Consider the following 21,394-nt stretch of genomic DNA (forward strand, 5'->3'; position numbering starts at 1 on the left):
ATTTATGGAGTGCACTTTGCTTATGAAGCATGCAAGGCCGTACTGAATTTCTCAAGAGGTTTGCAACAGCTTGTGCGGCTTGCGGCACAGTTTGCGAAAAGGAATTCCAAGCATCAGGAGATTCAGTGTGCTTGCAAGGGCCTTTTCATTGCGTGACCTCAAATGCTTTCACACACACACACACACATACACACACTCAATATTCAGATTAGTATGGGATCAGCTTTGAGTTCGTGCCCGATTTTGAGATGTGGTCTAAAAGCTCCGAGCCACGGAAAGTCTAGCTTTGACAAATGTGGGTCCCTTTTACAGTCATAGTTCTAATTATCATTTGGGTCAGCGTAACTTTTTGAATCCTTCCTTCCTGCTGGCACTGGCGAGCACAAGTTTAAATAATGCAAAAAGTCACCAGTCAAATAAAAAATGCGTAAATAGTACACATGCAATGAGAATATAATTGTATGAAATAAATGAAAGCAAAAGTGTTGTTTTTATACTCTTTATACCATATGTTATTAAAAAGTTTAACATTTTGTGTTTACAATCTCAATTCCAATATTGAATACAAATTTTCTTCCTTTAAGATAAGTAAAGTGTATATTTGGATCATAAGGGCAGCAGGAATTAAGGTTGAAGTTTGAGTAGAAATTAGTAAATAGATACTAAATTAATTATTAATGCTTAGTTTTAAAAAGTGTTTTTGGTCAAACTATATCTATTAAAATATGTCTGTTAGAGCTTTGTATTTCAATATTTAAATTAATATAACTACACAATTAATATCTTTTCTGTATATGTAATTATAAATAAGTCTGATAGGTTCTTAGGCTGTTGTAATATTAAACAAACTATTTTTTAATACGACGAGACTTTTGGGTTAGTCTGTAACTAAAATCTATTAATATGGTAATATAAGCTCACGAATTTAAACCAAACTCTGGACACAATTTCAAAAAAGTTAAAAACTTCTTCAATTTCGAATACTGAATAGTTTTTCAAGCTTAAAATCAATTGCAAATAAGACTTATATTTAAGGTTAGCTTTTGTTGAGGGGTATGATGAACAAACCTAATTACCTTCAGATTATAACAAGAATTTAATTTTATTTAAATATTATGGGCAATATTGGATCAAAGATTTTGGAAACATAATAACGATAAGAAAGACCCGCTAAGAACTGAATAGCTGAATATTACACTAGATGTGACTGAAAAATTTGTGATATTGATGCAGAATTGCCTTAAAGTTATTGTAGACCCTAAGAAATGAGGAAAATATTCAGTATCTTCTGTTTTTTAATATTTAAGGTATCAAATGGTACCAATAGTTTCGTTTAAGGCATAAAAGGTTCGTGGTTAGAGACCGCTAAAGGAGAGAATATATATAGTATAGTAGTGTGATAGTATGTTTCAACTACTTGTAAGTGATCTCGACATCGAAAAGTTTCAATCATTTCTTGGAAATTATCCGTAAATACCACACAGATATTAGTAGGTATTTGTGCAAGCATTTGTCAGTTATGTATGCATATATTTGCTTCTTTCCAAATATATTGAATGCAGCAGTCTTTCAATCAGCAACTTGTCGATTTCCAATCAGAGTAGGGATTGTTTATGGTAATCGAGGTGATACCCAAGCTCCATATAATGGCAATGGCTCCTGCGGAAGGGCAACTCATGTAAAAGTTTGAGTGCGTGTTGCTTTCAGAGCTTCATTTAATTTGCGCTTTTAAGCACACAAGAACACACACACACACACACAAATACACCCAACCACACATGTAAACTTACATACACGTACATATGTACATTTGTTTAGGTACATTTATGTACATACATACATATGCAAAGACAAGCAGGGATTTTGAGTTGAATGCTGCTGGTAGTCCGACTTGGTCGCATATACGTGTACTCGCATGTCTGTTTGAGTATGTGGGTGTGTAGGACAAACTATCGCACATAACTGTTACCAGGTTGTAACAAAAAACCAATAATGAAGCTTTGGCGCTGCAATACGAAGCCACGTGCAGCATCCAGCGATTACAAAATGGTTGGACATGGGAATGTTTGGTGCGGGCTTAGGCCGCCCATTTATCGATTAGCGCATGCAACTGTTTCCACTTCTGTATGCACAAACAAACATGCGCCCACTGCTCAATACATACATATCTACACTTGTATGTATGTATATACACACACTAGTAACATATATACTTACGAGCGTGTGTGAGTTTGCGTGGGAGATGGGGTGGGGTAGGGGTCTAAAGTAAATGACGCTGCAAATGAAAGCAGGAAACGTCGTCACACACAATGTGCCATTCATTCATTTTACACACAAAAGCCATTAACCGCTTTGATTCTATTGTTTTGTTTGTCATCATCATCATCAGCAGCAGGAGCAGGAGCAGCAGAAGCAGAGGCAGCAGCAGCAGTCAAGAGCAAGCACGAAGTGAGGCTGGCGCCAATAACCTAACCCTTTGCTTGATGACAGGGTCACAGGGCAGGCAAAGGTTGCTCAAGGGTTCAGCGTAGTGTGTGTTGTGCATTGATTGATTTTCCGCTTTTATTGAAAAAGCAAAATTATCAGTTGTTTGAATGTATTTTTAATGGACTAATGTAACAAACAAAGAACATCAATTATTTGATGTCATTTTCGATTATTTTATATTACACACGCATATTCATTTTATATACATATGTATACTATTTCGCTTGCACTTTAAATGTTATACCAAACAAATGATAATTTATTGAAACAAAGCGGTCATCGATTAAAGGAGTTTTCCAAGATGCTGTCGAGGCACTTCCTGGAAAATCTTTGCCTGATTCCTCGAAACACTTTACGATTGTGCCAGTAGAAAAATGTGAGGCCTTTAATTCTGAATGATACACAACCATTTGTTTTGAAATAAATTGTAACTTAAAAAAGCTATGATCAAAGACGCGGTCGAAGCACTTCCCAGAAAATATCCCTCGAAAACTTTACATGTTAAACCATTGGTTTCTAGACGTTTTTGAGCCTTGAGGGCCATCCTTCAACACATCGGCTGATGATTGAATTGATGGGTTTCCCCCACTTACAATCTGTCCATGTAATCCAATTACTGCAAGGCCAACCAAGCTTTCAAACGATTTAACAATTTAAGAAAATAAAACCATTTTTGTTGAAATATCTTGGCTGACATACTGTTTTTTTTTTTTCAAACTAATAAAGACAGCCCTCACATGCAATTCTTCTCACACTTGTCTTTGATTTGTGTTCAGTGGTTATAGAAATGTGTTTAAATTACATTTTAACGGAATGTAACCTATTTTACATATAAATTGAATAAAATAGTATATTTAACATAGCTTACCCCTTTACCCAAAGTATGTAACAGGCAGAAAGAAGCATTTCCTAAATAATCTTAATCTGCATGACGAGAGCAATCGATCTAGACATGTCTGTCTGTTTGAACGCCTGTATTCCGGAAACAGCTGACTCCACATTAATCAAACTTGGTATGTAGACTCTACTTGTCTCTTGACAACACCAGTTAATTTTATTTTAGTGATTTTCCCTTCCTCTCTACGCCACATAATTTTGTCAAAACTATCCATAACTTTAAACCAAAAAACCTTAAATTAATGAAAAAATGTTACTCAAGTACTATGTCCACAAACTCTAGGAGGGGGTTCGTTGTTCCGCTCCTGCAATGGGCTCATAAAACGTAGCGCCGGAAGTTTGTTGGTTCGACCATAGCATTCTTCCTTGTTTACTTTGAAAAAGTTTAAAAAATTTCAAATAATGCAGTACTATTATTTTTTATGAAAAATGAATAAATCACTTGACAATAAAAGTGTTCGTATCTGTTACGCGAGTATTTATTACGACGAAATTACGGCTGGTATAGCTATGTGTTTGAAAAATGTAAATGTTTGTTAATTAGTGATATTTATTCCATCCACACTGCCCTACTTACATGTAGATATACGTATATTTGTAGTTTATTGCCACAACAAAAGTATCAGCTGTGGCAACGAAGCGGAAATGGTTACATATGTATGAGAATCTATGCTAAAAAATCAGCAATTGTTGTCTCTTTAGCCAGCCACACACAACGAGCACGCGACTGACCACCACCACCATCACCATCACCATCCCCATCCTCATCACGAGCTGAATCAGCTTGTGCCTGGACAGGCGAAAGAGCTGCCGGCGAGCGGAAGTCAAATTTACGAGCGTAATCAATATTCGCAGCATGGCTGCTGGTCTGGCGGGACTATCGGGACTGGCGGGACTGGCCGGCGGTCTGGCGGTGTGGCTGCATAAAGATATGAATTTTGAAGCAGCGCATATTTTAGCCACTTTCTCTCTCTCTTCCGATCGGCTATATCGCCTTTGGCCACCTATGCTGCGCAGCTCCCATTTCTGCACTTTCACCCATTTCCCATTATTGTTGTCGTTCTTGTGCCCAATATTTTTATTATTGAAAGACTTTTGCTGAGCTGCGGGTTTTATAAAGTGCTTGCGGCTGCGCTTCCGTTTCGTCACCGTCCGTTTCAGCCGTTTCATCCCGTTCACCGTTCACCGTTCCCTGACGCTCCCATGCTAGCAGCTAGCAGCCCACGCCAAAAGTCCGGCGATGGCAAAAAACGACTCTTGCGGAAAAATCAACATTGCACAAAACTTTTCACCCCTTTCCGCTCACGCCGTCGACCGCTAACCGCCGTGGCCCGTTCATTTTGTTCCTTTGCTCTTCTTTTTTGTTTTGGCTTAGCGCTTGATGATGTATGCACTTTGCAAAGAGTTGAAGCAAAGTGGTTTTCGGGTTTGATGAGCTAACGTCAATGCCACGCCTCCACATCCGCCCATCGGCCCACTGCGATTCACGACCCGTGAATATAACTTGAATACGTCGAGTTGTGAGTGTGTATGAGAGTGTGTGTGTGTGAGCGAGTTTGAATTGCACTGCGACTACTGCATAAAGTTATTAATGGACTTCAATGGGGTTTCAATTATGCATTTTCTGCGATTCTGGATTTGAATGGGTACACAGTTCGATTGTTTGCTTTGGTGAAATGTGTTTGTTTGAAACTCTAGCTCTGATATAAAGTCCATTGTTTAGAAAGTTTAAAATTACACTCTCGGGTGTTGGATGAATGGACGCTGTGGGTATCGAATCGGTGTCCATTGAATAAATTTGAGTGAGTTGGCTTTTGGACACACGACCGAAGAAGAAAAATGTATTGATATTCAAGTGGACACAACACACATTCTATAACGAACTAGTTGCAGCTAAAAATTATTAAATTGTTGGAGCTAGCAATGATCAACTCTTAGATTAATTAGTTTATTAAATATTTTAAAGAAACCTGCAATCCTAAAAATCTGATAACGGCTATAACTATAGATCATTGTTTAATCGGAGGCTACGTTAAACGATATTGAGAAACAACAATTTTGCTGTACATGATTATTATCAATTTATTACTTAAATTTAATTTTCGGTAAATGCCATTCGTTGAAAATCGGCTAACAACTTTAGAAACGTAGTTTGATCTCTTCTTGGCAACAAATAATTAATATTTGACGAAGAGAATAAAATAACATGAAGGGGACACTGGAGACTAGTGAATCCGACTCTTAACAATCCAGCGAGTCCGATTCATAAAAATACAGTATGCAGTTCAACTCGCTTGTTGTTTAATATTTAAAATTATTAAATGCAAATAACTCAGCCAAAGTGTTATATACACTTATTATTAATAATCTTCGAATTCCTTTAATTTTCATCGGGCTTGTGTCCATGCTTTTGTATATAATGCAAAGTTGCATCAAAACATCAGCACCAATATGCCAATAACTTCCATTACAATTGAATTTGAAGAAAGACGAATACTTTCGAACCAGAGCTGCAAAATAAATCGGCTTAGTCGATGTTTAACATTTTTACAAAGAATCGAATTGCTTTTAGAGAATCGATTAATCGTATGAAGGAAAATGCAGCATTACTTGAAAGTGACGCTGAATTTAAGTTTATTTAGTTATTAATTTTGGAGAAAACGTGAAAGAATCGAATTTATCGATGCAGTCGACATTATGTTACAGATTGCTCTGGGTTAATGTATGTCTACTCGTCTCGACATACTGATTAAAAATATATGCGATAACTTAGCAAATAGTCGTTTTTACATATTATTCATTATTAAATAATTCTATCCTTAATATATGATTTTGTTTCCAACTGGAAAAACAATTTATTTCATTTGAGTTATACGGTTGTTAGGAAATCTGCCCGCATTTAAAATACATTTACTAAATAAGCTAATGATGTATAATTATCGATATATTTATGTGCTTTTCCAATTGATACATGTCTCCAGTCCTTAGGTCAGGGCTGCGAATTGCAAATTATCTAGCCCTGGACGGTAAACAGCAAGAAACAATTGTGCGTGAACAAAAGTTATTAATCTGCAATGTTCAACATAAAGTTGGTTTTAAGATTTAGTTAATAAGGTCATATACTTAATTTTCGCCATTTTAGGTGTGTACCGTATGAAGACTTGAAAGAGCTGTCGACGTCAGAAGACTGGCAGGATGAAAAAGCTAGGACAATAAAGCCCAAGTTATTGACGATGTTGGATGAAGATTTGACGCTGTCCGATGAGAGTGACGACGATTGTGGCGTTAGCGCGGTAGCGTCCAGCACTTTGGTCGAATTACCGCAAGAATATGAACTTTTAGAGTGCCTGGCCGAATGCACAACACCAACAACAAAATCATCAAACTTTGTGCGTGCCCCGAAAGAGTTGCCAGACCTTTGTTTGCGAAATATTTATGCAGATCTGAAGAATTTGAGTGCTGCGGAGCGCTACTTCAAAATATTGCATCGGTTCGTACGAGTATGAAGTTTAAAGAACTGGACGAAGTGAATGCCAAAATCTAGTAAATTACATTAACCAGTTCGAGTAATATGTAGCAAGCAGAAATTGGTGTGGTGGAATAAACATATACAATGTCTGATCAACTTGAAGATACACATACACTTACTAGAAAAAGAATACGTAAAAGCTGAGTGAGTAACTTTGTCTCCACGGTTATTAATAATACACCTTATTAGCTTTGTTTTGGTTCAATTACTCATCTAAGTCAGTAACTTAGTACCACTAAAAAATAATAAGATGTTGATTTATTAATTATATCGTATATGTATTTCTAGACCGACAAAGTTACTCATTTAGCTTGTACGCATGGTTTGATAGTCTGATAATGTATGTAGATATGACCGTCTGTCCGTCCATATGTACACCGCGAGCTGTTTAAGTTTTGCAATTAGGGACACAAAACTTGGCTTGGAGACTTGTCTTATCCATTTGCTTAAAAAAAGACAGCCAGTGCAAAACATCTAGGGTTTGTTTTAAATTGTACAAATTAAAATTGTAATTATACTCTGTACATGAAATGTACAAGAGTATATTAGGTTTGCGGGAGCTGAAAAATGTAACAGGCAGAAGGAGGCGTGGCAGACCCCACAAAGTATATATATTCTTGATCAGCATGACGAGACGAGTCGATCTAGCCCTGTCTGTCTGTCTGTCCGTCTGTCCGTCCGTATGAACACCTGGATCTCAGAGACTATAAGAGATAGAGACACCAAATCTATACGAGTTTGTTTTATTTTTTTGATTTTCCCCCCCACTTCCCCCCTATGGGGGTTTTCCCGATTTTCCATTCGTATAATCGCCTATATCTCGGAGACTATAAGGAACACCAAATTTTAGTCCCAGATGCCTTATGTGAATACGCAGAAAATGTATATTTTGGAATTCCCCTCCCTCCCCCCTCTACCCCGCAAATCGTAACTCCCGTAATTCTTGGAATTTCGAACTAAAATTTTGGAAATACCCCCAGTTAGTTATTATGTGTCCGTATGCCAAATTTCATTATGATAGACCGATTTAACAAGAAGTTATAGCCATAAATATATTTGCTGATGCAGCGCTGCTCAAGCGCTGCCAGCGGCTGTTGTTGATGTTGCTGTTTGGTTGACTGCGAAAATGCTTACACAGACACGAATGGATGCGCATAGGCATACATACACTCACACAGACGCAATTGCTATGTAAATGTGCAATTATACACCCTTTACGTGAGTTCGAATACCGAGAGAGGTAAAATCGATCAAATTTTTTTTTTTTTTTCTTAATTTGTTTTATTTTCTATAATTATTGTAAACATATGTACAGAGTATTTCAAAGTCGGGACACCCGACTTTAGCTTTTTTACTTGTTTTTTAATTACAAATTTTCTTTATTCAACAGACCATTCCTCTGTTTCTTTGACACGAAATGCAACATCAACCTCGCGGAGATGGACTCGTATATGCACAATTCTGAATATGATCCAGATAAACATCCAGCATTATATTTGCGTCGAGCTCATCCCATATGCACCGTGAAGGTGCACCCATCTGGCCAAATCTACTGCCAAAGCTTGAGCTCAGAGACTGCACGAATGGGCCTAATGAATTTCATTACCACAATGGAGGATATGGGATATGCGCCGTACATCAGTGTGCCGAATTATAATGTGGTTAATGCCACATTCTGTATGCCTTTTCAATTAAATCTTCAGAGGCTGCATGCGGAATATGCTGAAATAAGTAGATACAATCGAGAATTGCGACCATATCTAGCTTTAAGGTCGCTCGATGGCGGCACAAAATACGCAATATTTCCGACTGGCCTGGTTTACGTTCTGTTTGCAACACGACCTTGTGTTGTCAAGGAGGCCATTGCCTATTTAATTCCACGTTTGTATCGTTATAGGGCGGACACAGACGACGAATACGTGGGAAATAATTTGGAAATTAATGAAATCAGCTCCAAAGTTAAGTGGGAGAAAGAGTTTCAGAAGTACGATCGCTTTTCCATGCTGTTTGCTTGAAATATAAAATATATGTAGTATATGATTTGTTGCATAAAGCTCGAATTTTGAAAGATTTTTGGCCTACATTTTGTCTAACAAAGTGATACACTTAATACAATGTGGCCCCGAATTCCATAAAAGCATCAAAATGCTCAACTCTGGGCTTAGTTCTCCCAAATGCTCAACTTTTCCTTCACACATTCATACGCACTTACATGCTCGTATGTATGTTCGTTACAGTCATAAATGTCAAAATATAACTTCAGGTCCTGGTAAAACTTTCAAACTGACAGTGGTGTGAATGTTGTACTTTAGTGTGTGCGAATAAGCAGGTAAATTTATTTAAGTAGAAAAAGCTTGCAATGGAAAACAAGAACAAACCAAACGGCAGGTTTGCATGAATTTTGAGAGAAGGCGACAGAAAACAAAAAAATCAGTAAAAGCAAATCTACAGAGGAACTTGTTGATTAAAGCAATCAATAAAGAACAACGTACCATTTCATCGTTTTTTATGACAATTCATTTTTTTGTATCTTTTGTACACAATTTTGTACACGTCATTACCTCCATTTGGTGCCCAACGCAAAATGTCAACCTGTGAGCTGGGATAGGTATTGGAACAGCGCCTGGTTGTGGGGCTGGGGCGGGGAATGGCTGTGGTTGGGGTAGGGGTAGGGGTTGGGTCTAAAAAACACAAAAAATCACTCACAAATTTACAATGTAAATCCAACTCCAACTCACTTCGTATTTCATGTTTGCATTTTGCAGTTTGCCTGCACGACCCCACCACCAACCCCTCCCAGCAGCCACCAGTCACCAACTCTGTCACTGGCACGGCGATGGGGGGAAGGAGCCGACTCTTCGTCCCCCAACAGCAAAGCATAAAAATGATAGCACGGATGTTGGCGAGAATGACAAACACAAACCGAATCGAAACGAAACGAAAATGTGTGAAATGAAATTTGAGGCTTCGTCTCAGTCTCTCTTCGTCTCGCTGCCGTTCGTTCGTTCAGGTTTATTCGATTTGAGTTTGAGCTGCAGTTGTTGTTTTTGTTTTCATTTTCATCTCTGCCGTTATTATTGTTGTTGTGTCTGCGTGAAAAACAATTCAGTGTCACATTTATGCTTGAATTTGTGTTTGTTTTGTAAACGCAGCTCACCAAAGTTGGCGGTAACGGGCATTGAACACACACACCCACACTATACTATATATACATATGTATGTATGTACTATACATGTACATATATATGCGGATAATTTCGAGCATTTTTCGGTTGTCATTTTGGCGCATGATGAAGCTGAGTAATTTCTATTGTTTGTATTTTGCATTTGGAACATTAAGCCGTTTACTTTGGCGGCAAATGCGGCGATTGCGGCATCGGAGCGTGTTCATTTTTGTTTGCCGGGGATTGTCCGAATATTGCCATTCTAGTGGGTTCTAATATTTATTAGCAAATTTATTTAATTGTTAAGATTTCATTCACGACTAGCGCCTTCAAAATAAACAGCATTGTTGAGTTATTTATCACGCATTGAAATCTATATTCCACAAAAGTATACTCCAGCATACTTATGTGTATAGAAATAAGGCAATATATTTCATTTCATATGAAAATCTGGTCTAAGTTAATTCATTTAATTTCTAGCTGTTTTAAAAACTTCTGTTTCGTTTTCTTCTTCGGTACTAGGCGCCGATATATTTGGGATTGTATGTACGAAAATTTATTGACACTTTCGAAAATTTTAACATTATGCTTTCTACTATGGGTCATATTGGCGCCATAGGATTGCATGAGATTAAAATCAGCCTTCAAGTGCATTTTGTGGCACGATCGTTTTGGTATGAGCATGCTGCTAAAAAAACAACAATGGACTGAAAACAAGATTGAACTTATAGGGTTTAAAGACTTGACTCGACTGAACTAATAGAGTTTAAAGACTCATAAAAAAAAGAAAAAAATGTATGTTGGTGTATATATTAAAAATATTTTTTTAAAATTAAATTATGTCTCGTTTTAACATGCTCCCATAAAATCCCATCTCATCAAATGTACCCATAAGATGCCCGCTTTTGCCCATTTACCTTTTAGACTTTCCCGAGGGTTTTGGAATATGGTATTAAAAAGATCTTCAATATTGGTGTAGTTCTTCTGTTTCTTGTTCCAGAAATACTTCTTTCAAAACATAAATTAGTTTCGTATGATACCTGAATAGTTGTAAATCGTAAGCCTATTTAATAGATGGAATAATATACATACATATATGTATGTACAGTGCGGCTTTATTTTGCTCTTTATTTATAAAGTGGAAATAAAATCTTAAAATATGTGCATCTAAAAATTCATTTTGCAGATAGTAGTACATAGCTGCATTCCATTAACGTTCGCATCACACTTCTGACAAGGGAATTTCATTAGTTTGTGGCACACATAAAAAATATTTCTCGACGGCAGAGTCTACTTTGAAAAAGCATTCTCATTCACGGATGCGCGAATAATAAAACTTGGTATCAGATTTAGCGCGTAAATTAAAAAAATATTTTTGCTAAAAACAAATTAACTAAAATCTGCTCATTTAAATTCCTAGCGCGCAGACCTAAAAATGCAAAAAGTAATTAATATTTTTCTATGTGAGCGTGCCATGGCGTCGTTGCCCAGTGGAAACGCTTTTTGTCCAAAGGGTATGGATATGGGTATTGGGGTGTGTGGTGGTGGTGGTGGTGATGGTGCTGGTGGTGTGCGATGGAGTCCCTGCCAGTTGTTAGCAGCGGTGGTTTGGTTGCATTTTCATAATTTCTGCACAACAACAAAAACGAACACGACCAAAGTGGCAAAAGGAACGAAACGAAGCGCAAATAATTCCAAAGCGTTGGAATTTATGCAGCAAATATTAACTTACCCACCCACACAGGCACAGACACACACATACACACACACTAAAATAGAAATACGCATTTACATGCATATACATATGTGCACATAGTATATGTACATACATACATATGTACAATCCACACATACATATGTATATGTACGTAGTACATACCCATAAATTGTGTGCAAAATTTCTCATGCAATTCATGTAAAGGCAGCGCGCATGGAAAAGGAGCAAACAAACTGAGAGTGGAAAATAAAAAAAAAAAAAACAGCAAACAGGAACCAAATCGCAGCAGCGAAAGGAGCGCGATGCAAACGCTTGGGACCCAATTTGTGCATGGCCAGCAGGAACTGACAACAAAACTCATAAGCAGAAGCGACGACCGTGACCGCTGCCTGACTGCATGCCTGCCAGCCTGCCTGCAATGCCGAGTGAGATTTGTGGGTGTGTCCCGTGAGCGTGGGGCGTGAGGCGTGGATGTGGGCGTTACTGGTCAACCAAAACCAGACGCACTATGCACTTCCGTTTGGAAAAAGTTTTCGTTATTTTATTCATATTTTAGCCTCCATGTTGTCCCCCTCCCCCGCCTACGCCTTCATTTACTGCACTTTGGCCATGGCCGAGTGGCCCAGGACCAGAACTAGCACCGACGCTCAGACACAGACAGAGACACACAGGCCACACTGCACTTTATCTCTCTGTGGCGGTCTTAGTTGGCGAAATTGTGTGCAACCACGAAAATCTAATAAGCGCGCAAATTTGTTGACATTGCGCAAATGTTTTTTACGAGCGTCAACTCCAACGCCAGCGCCAGCGCCGCCCAACCAGCCAAGTGCACTTCACTCCAGAGCCAATAGCAGTAGCAGCAGCAGTAGCAGCCTAAGATAGCCAGACAGTACAAATGACTCAAAATGAGAATGGAAAGAAGCAGAAAAAAGCCAAAACTTATTCCGATGCAGGCCAAAATATTAAACGGGTCTTAAAGTGCAACGCGCAGATCGCTTAAAGAGCAGCGCCCGTCTCGATAAAGAGAATAGAAGCAACGCAAACGCGGGGCAAGATAAAAAAAATTTTCAAAGAAACTTTGGCGCTTTGACAAGTCAGGCGCGATGTTGCGTAAACTTTTTGGCTTTTGCGCTTTGCGTTGAACACAAACAAGGACTGAAGAGCAGCAAGGAAGCAAGGGAGCAAGCAAGGGCGAGATACTCCAGGTAGCAGCGTGTGGAGGCAAACAGTTTTAATTTGATGCTATAAAGACGGCAGCAGCATCCGCATCAACCATCAGTGGCGAGCAAAGATGGCACACAACATTGTAGCCGGCGACGATAGAGATGGGTGCATGCACCACATCTAGCTCACGCGTGAGCAGCAGTCCAGGAAATGGAGCATAAGTAGTGCCTTCTCTCGAACCTCATCATTTTTTATGACTAATTATCCTTTAAATTTACGATAAATAAATTTTAGGAATTATTTTAACGATGATTGGTACTAATCATCGTTGGCAAGAAAGCAACATAAACTAGTAACAGTTTTCGATCGAAGTATATCTAGTGGAAGTAATCGGTTCCAGCATGGCAGACAAAGCATCTATAAATGTACAGATGTTTTTTACGTACTTCTACAAGGCATTATCCGGCCAATAAGAGAAGAGTTCGATCCCCCTAATAAACAAAGACGATTTCCAGCAATACAATACTTTAAAATATAAGAATTTATAGGGCGATAGAAAAATTCCGTTACGAAATATTTTCTCTCTTTTCTGAATTTTATTATTACATATTTATTTATTTTTTTTAATAACTTGAAGAACCTAAAGATTTTCGACATTTTTGTATAGAAAAACAAACAAAAACAATAAATTGTTGCTTTGGAAGCCGAGGAAATTGTTTTATAAAATATTTATTAAATAAGAACAATTTTACTTTTAGAAGCAGGGAAAGATTAAGAGCTCGTATCGATTAATATAATATAATATATAAATATATAGAATGTACCAGATATCAATATTTGTATTCCCATGTTGATTCAAAATATACGAAATGAAATAAATTTCCGCAATATCGGTGTCAAAATAAAAAATGGGACAACAGTAGAACTTTTTAATGAACATTTCGCAATTATAATTAGTATGTGCCATTTGAGTAAAAATTATTGAGGTCAATAGTAATTAATGCTGCTGAAGCTATGCGGACTTCTATCTTCTGGACACCTATCTGAATGTAAGTTGCTCTACCTACATACATATGTACATACATACAATAGCACAACCATTTATAGCTTAAGTGTGTTACATTTGTATTGGAATCTTTCGATGCTGGCGCCTTGGCTTACGATCACGATACGAGTACGTCACGTCACTCATCCCTGATCCATTATTGTGCATGCTACTTGTATTGCTGCTGTTGCTGCTGTTGTTGTTGTTGTTGTTGATGTTGCAGCTGCTGTCAAGCGGAATGAGTGAGTCGAGTGAGCCGCATCGACTGGCAGACGAGGCGAGACAATTTCATTAACCATTGCGGCGGATGAGGCAAAAACAGCTGTGGCATTTAACGGGCGGCATGATAAGTCAGTCAGAATGCGTACGCCATCTTGCCTTTGATTTTTATCGGTTGATCTGTGTGCGTATGCTTGGGCATAAGTAAGTGTATGTATGTATAGATGTATGTAAGTGTGTGTGTGTGTGTGTGTATATATGATTGCATATGTGTCACCATGTAGATGTGTGCGGTTGTTTTTCGCTTGTAGTTGTAAGGGATTTAACGCGCTGGCTGCCATTGCCTTTGCTGTTGTTGTTGTTGTTGCTGTTGTTGCTGTTGCTGTCGACGCCGTCGCTATCGCCACCGTCTGTGACACATGACAACCAACCAAGCCACATCCACATTCACATGGCACTGGCTGCGCGTAAAGTTTTTAATTATTTTTGTGGTTTGAAATTGGATTTCTTGCGCTCAGCCATGCACTTGTGCGAGTATGTGTGTGTCTGTGTGTGTAACGGCAAGTGAAAGCACATGCGTCAATGTATACGTGTGTGCGTGTGTGTGTGCCTCTGTCTGCGTAAAAGTTTGTTGCAGCTTTCGCCGAACAGCACCAGCACCAGCATCAGAAGCAGCAGCAGCAGCAGCTGCACCATCCTCAACCACAAATGCTTGTCGAGTAAATACATACGCTGACTTTTATCAGTGCTCGGCAATTGTGCGTGTGAGTGTGTGTGAGTGGGAGTTTGTAAGGGGCTGAGTATGTGCGTGCCAGTTTGTGTGTGTCTGTGTGTGTCAGAGCATTACATTCATTTAAAGAAAAGTGCAATAACATGTTATTTTATTTCTTTTTTCCCACGCGCATTTTTTAATCATGATTATTAACGGTGGGCGGTTTTAAACATTCCTTTTTATGATGTAATTACAAGAGGCCAACAAAGGGACAACTATTTTTATTCATTTATGTTACATACATACATACGAGTATATACATCCATACATATAGTATTTACATATACACATGCATAAATATAAGAAATATTTACTCATAAATACACCGCTGGTTAAATATACAGTTAAATATGTGTTGTGTGTTGTCAAACATATTTTTTTTATGAAACTATTAAAGTGATAAGACAAACTAAGACAATATTATTTTATTTGGTTTTTATTAGTTTCAACAACATATATTTCAAATTAGCTAAAATACTTGCATATTTGAAAAATAAGTAACTACCAAAATATGTAATATCAACAGCTTGAGGCAGTTCACAGTCAACCGAAGTCTGCGACTAACTTGGCTTTAACTAAACTGATAAGGAAATGAAAAATTGACACAATGCATTTAACATATGAATTGAATGCTTGAAAAACTCTTGAAATGTGAACATTTTACTTGAAACTTGTTTATATAATTTGTAGAATATTTATCTGAGGTAGAATATTATTAGTATACTTTTGAGGACTTGTCGATTTGATGATGGTCTCTCATTCCTCTTCCTTTATCATAATACACCTCACCCCCTGTGCTCTACTATTTCTAAACTTAACACCGCTTTTGATAAAACATTTGTAAATGCTTTGCTCTCTTTCCAACTCAACAAGACTTAATAACTAATAGTGTTTTTATGGTAAGTCGTTTTTAAAATTATCCTGATATAGTGGGGCTAGTGCCGTACCGAGTAAAGGAAACAATTTATGTGTTTTATTTTTTGCAGTTTTTAAATAAAATATTTTTAAACCACCTTGCTATAGGCTTTGCATTATTTAAACTCGACAAACTTGACAAACCTTGTATTATGTATGTGTGTCGTAAATCATTTTTAAAAATATATGAATACAGTGGTGGCGCCAATTCGCATATATAGGAAACCAAGCGATGACATTTGAATGGAAGTGATAAGTTGTTTTTTATTTATCTAGTGGCCGAGTGGCCTCAATTCGCATAAAAAGTAAGGGATGACAATGGAATGAAAAAATGTTTTGTGTTTCATTAAAAGATGTTCTGTTTTCGTGTTGCAGTTGTTTGCTAAAATATTCTTGTGTAGGAAAAATACCTTTGTGTAGGCTTTGAATTATTTTAATTCGACTAACTTGACAGACTTTGTGGTACTGCTTAAAGGGTTTTTAGTTTTCTGCATTGCATATATTTCATGCCGACAGTATAAAAATTGTCTTCAACTAGTTATAAACATTATGAAAAATCTAATTTCAAATTTTGCACATTTAAAAGTATTTGCATTAAGTAATTATCGTAATACGGAGCGTTGTAAACTTTTGGGCAACACTCATTAGGGCAGAATTACAAAAAGTTTGCGTTCAACTTGAAAATCAATTAGACCTGCAACAAAAGTCGATGTGCCCGAAAAAGTTTAGAAAATGTGCAGCTGCCTGTCTGTCAAAAGTCGCTGCAAGCACCAACTTTATTATGCAAAAGCCAAAGGGAGCGACAACGACAACGGCAACGCTTTCTCCATTTTGCTTAGCGCCATGCCATATCCTGGCATGGTTGCCTCCTACTACGACTCCTCTAACCCGCATCCGCGTCCGCGTCCCCGTCACCATCCGCACCTCACCCAAACGCCACAAAAGCAATTCTGGCAAAGTTACTCGAGTGCTCACATCAATCGCCCAAACTGGGTGAAGGATGGCACATAAACACACGCTCGGGTAATGTTACCAACACGAACCGACACGATTTCAATTTGCCTAGTTGTTGATAAACGCCAAAAAATTAATTCAGCTAACACAAATGCCTCACATGTTCTCTCCAAAAATATTTTCACTTTTTTCCCTGTGATTTGTTTTGGACTAGCAACCGCATATGCGCTGCGCTCATCGACAGACACAGCAGACACACATGATAATACAGTCAGGCTTCTCAGCAAGGCGATTATTTGTTGTTCAAGCTGTTCCTATAGTTAAGAAGGCTGGAAGGTTCATTCCAAAACCTTTTTTAGACAAAATGGGGGGAAATGGGATTTCCTGATTAAACTTAATATGTTGCTGGGAAGCTGATTTCGCACAAGGTTTCCTTCTTTAAAAAACTCCATTCTTTTCAATTTCAAGTTGCGGATTTGCAGGGACTGCGGACTGTCTTTGCTTAAGTCTGAGTGCTTTAGTAAAGAAAATGATAATGGTAGTGTTTTTAAGAATATTAATATAATATTATTTAATTAGGCAGCTATTGTGATAATAAACTTGTGACATTAACTGAATAAAGAAGACCATAGATGATTGGCAATTAACAGTTTAGTTTGTTAAAACAATTTGTTGTTAGATCTGGAGTGTCCTTGCTATCTAGAATGTTTACATTACCGAACACATATAGGTTTTAAATACAATTTAATTAATTTTAGGGAAATGGGTGTTAACAAATTATAATAAAAAGTTTAACGCAGCACTTTCACAAACAATAACTGAACTTAACGTGGCCTTTCTTCTGCCTTCTCGATTCTTGATAATCATCCATCGATAATCTGAAAAGAAGTAAAGCCTTTCAGGACCAGGGGTGCTACTGAGGTATTTGTAGAAGATGCTGTTATCGTCGCATTTTTCATATCCTACATAATATCCATCCATACATCTAAGGAAATCAATCCTTTATGTAGGATATAAATGTAACTAGTCGAATGTTCATTTTAAATCGTGCTCAACTGCAGTATCTACACAGTAGTGCTTTTTGAGGTTTTAGAGAAAATATTGATAGAACTTGTTTTCTAATTTCTTAAAATATTTCAATTCGTTAGTGCTATAAATGAAGTCGGAGTGTGTTTGTTTTAAAACATATTCGTAAGTTCTGCACCGTTCTGTCATTTTAATTTATTTGTATATGTACTTTTCATTATAAGTACGAATATAGCAAATAAGAATGGAAACAATTTATTGGCATAGTTAGTTCGTCTATATTTACTTTCTTTTCCATTTGTCCAAAAATGGGCGAAACCTCTAATTTAAAGTTGTGGCAGTTACACTCACCTGTCGGCGTCGTTCATTAATATGAAAACGGCACGTCAAGTCAATAATCAACTAAGCGTGAATTTAAAATTCCTTTTATTATTAATTTAATTCTGTCACTTTAACATGTACATATTACTTGGCTTACACAATACAATTACACACTATACTTACATATATTTATACCTTAACTACATCTTAGATTAACCTTCTGCCGTTCCCTTTCTACGTATCAGGGCGCTGATATAATGTAACAACTTTAAATAATACTACGAAGAACGAATGAAAAAGAAATGTGGTTTAAAAATTAAAGCTCGAACTTATTAATGAATATGCCATTTAATGCCAATTTTTAAACCATATTTTAGTTCACTGGCACAAAGCCATTCGAGCTGAAAAATCGGGACAACATGAGTTCTCAATAAACCAATCAAAGCTTATTCAAATAAAGAAAGCAGCGAAATAATTTAGTGGAATAATTTCTTTGAACTTGCAGACAACTTAAAACTAAAAGTCGTCATCCATTTAAATGACTATTAGCAGTAGCTGATTTTTTTTTTTAATAGAAAATGTTTCGAAGAATTTCAATGGAATTTGTTAATTTTAAATTGACTAATAATAATAATCTTAATATATTTTAGAATATTGTAGATGTGGTATATTTTTTCTGGCAAAATAACTTTGAATGCGTAGTAGTGCAGAGATTTCTTTACCCTTTATTGTTAGGTTACTTTTGTAAAATAACTGAATGTAGATGTGGTTAATTTTTTGGAGATAATAATTCAGTAATCTTCAGTTTGCACCTCTAATAGTGCGAAGATTTCCTTAGACCTTATTATTATTTTACTTTGTAAAATAATCGATGTATATAAAATTAGTAACCTTCAGTTTGTATGCCTAGTAGTGCGAAGATTTCCTTGGACCTTCTTATTACATTACTTTTGATATATAATCGGTTAATAGCAAATCTAAATGCATTTTAGAACATAGCAGCTGTGTTTTATTTTTTTATAGTTTATAGCTCAGTTGTAATATAAATGAAATAAAAAAATTGTACAGTTAATTGTAAAGTAAATATTTAATTCGTTTTAAGGAACTTCAACTGTACGATATTTATGTGCAGAAAGTTGGCTTTCTTTTTGGATGTGCCAGGCACAAAGTTGCACAAGGTTCGTTCCCGTGCCGCGCCCACTCGCCGAGCGCGTCTTAACTGTACTAAATAGTTTCTCACGTGACTTTTTCACATAAAAAATGGCTTTATTGCACACACGTATTCATTAATGGCAGCAATGAACTCATATGTGTACCTCTCCCCGGGATATAGCCCCCGCAGCGGGGGTGGCTGCCTGGTTGGTGCTTATATTTGGCTCAACACATAAACTGCATTGTTGTGTGTTGGCTTGCTATTCTCGTTGTTGTTGTTGTTGCTGTTGCAACTTTTGTTGCCTGCCTGCCTGCCTGCCAGCTTGCTTGCTGCATTCAAAATGCTTGCAAGTCGTCTGCACAGGAAGCGCATATTAATTGTGAAAATTTGTAAGGGTATTTCTTCGAAAATGGGAAAATGGTTGCCTAGCGTTGATTTTGTTGTTGCTATTGTTGCTGCTGTTGCTCATGTTGCTGTTGTTCGTTGTTGGGTGGCTCAGGTAGTTTAGCTTTCGCTTGGCTTTGTGGAAGTAGTGCCAAAGTATTATGTGCAAAACTTTGCCTCAACTCACGTAACTCGGGCACGTAACGCGCAACATTTGACAGGCTGGCAAAGCTCTTGCTTTGCTACCGCTGGGATTACTGGAGTAAGCAGAGCTTTTAAAAAATTAACTAAATGCCAAGACAATTGCGTCGTAAAAAGCCATGTCAAATAATGTTGCTGATTGAGAAGTCATAGCTACTTGGTACTCATAGTTTTAAAATGAGCTGAGAACGAGCAATAGAAAAATTATTGACAATTATGTGTTCTATTGGTTGTAAACACATTATACATATGTATGTATACTATGATAGTTACATGGTTTAACATTTGAATAGTTGTTACAAATGTTAAAAAAAATAAGTGATAATAAATAAATAATTAGTAATAAAAAAAAGGAAGATTAACTTTATGCATGTTTTTATATCAATAAAAATGTCAATAAATGAACATAATTTATTTGTTTTTAAACTCATTTAAAATGCCGCCATTTAAACTTTCTATTTACTCACATAAGTGCGTTTAGTGTAAGTCTGCACTGGATTGTAAATTGCAGACAATACATATTATCAAGGGCCTAATAGTTAATGCTCGATTGGAATTAGAACTGGCGGCAAAAGTTAAGGGCAAATCTCAGAGTCTAAGATAAACACACACACTCAGGCACACTGACAATATAACTTCAAATGTATCTTTAACTTACTAATCCACAGCTTAAACCAAATGGGATTACATATCTATCTTGCTATCTTGGCAAAAATTCAAGTGCAGATGCTTGTTGAAAATCGATTTTCAATAAAAATTGAAAACAAGTGCAAAATTTGTAAGCGTTTTGTTGTTTTTACACTCAGTGCATAGTGAGTGAGTAAATTAAAAACCAACAACCGTTTTCTGTTGGCAGCCAGTTGAGAAGAGAGTGGGAACAGGGGGAGAGGGAGGGAGATGGAGAGGGTTTGGCTCTCTCGTTGAGCACAATGCACATGTTTACAGTTAATTGCAATCTCTTGTAGCTAAGCGGCTGCAGTCTGTTGTAGTTTGAAGTTTTGCTGGCAATGTTATGCTTGCTGCAGCTCTTATTGTTGTTTTTGTTGTTGTTGTTGTTGTTGTTTTTATTGCTGCAGCGCCAAACAATATGTATTTACAAATGAATGGCTTTTGTGTTTGTTTATTTTACCTTGCTTTTTTTCGATTTTCTTTTTTATATAGTATACAAACATAGCCGTATCAGGTAAATAAAAACAGCATTTTAGTTAATTTCTACGTTGGAAATTGAGGAGCGATAGAGATAGGAACAGGGCGAGCTTTAACAATTCTTCTGAATTTTTCCTCATTGTTGATTTTCTGCAGGATGTTGGGTACAGTACAAAAAAAAAAAAAGGGAGTACGGCAATAGCGACAACAATAACCAAAAACACCAACAACAGCAATGCAGTCAATTGGCTCAAAATGAGTTTTTATGGGATTTGCATATTCTGAATGGCAAAATAAGTG

At 37.1% G+C, this 21,394-nt stretch overlaps 1 protein-coding gene across 1 annotated transcript in view; it reads right to left on the minus strand.

Moving 5' to 3' along the window:
- The window catches only part of LOC115630522 (protein O-mannosyl-transferase TMTC1), a 118,197-nt gene that overhangs the window by 50,644 nt on the left and 46,159 nt on the right, over positions 1 to 21,394 (minus strand). The window lies entirely within an intron of this gene.

The sequence above is a fragment of the Scaptodrosophila lebanonensis genome, unplaced genomic scaffold (genome assembly GCF_003285725.1).
Source record: "Scaptodrosophila lebanonensis strain 11010-0011.00,11010-0021.00 unplaced genomic scaffold, SlebRS2 tig00001410-arrow-pilon, whole genome shotgun sequence".
NCBI lineage: Eukaryota > Metazoa > Arthropoda > Insecta > Diptera > Drosophilidae > Scaptodrosophila > Scaptodrosophila lebanonensis.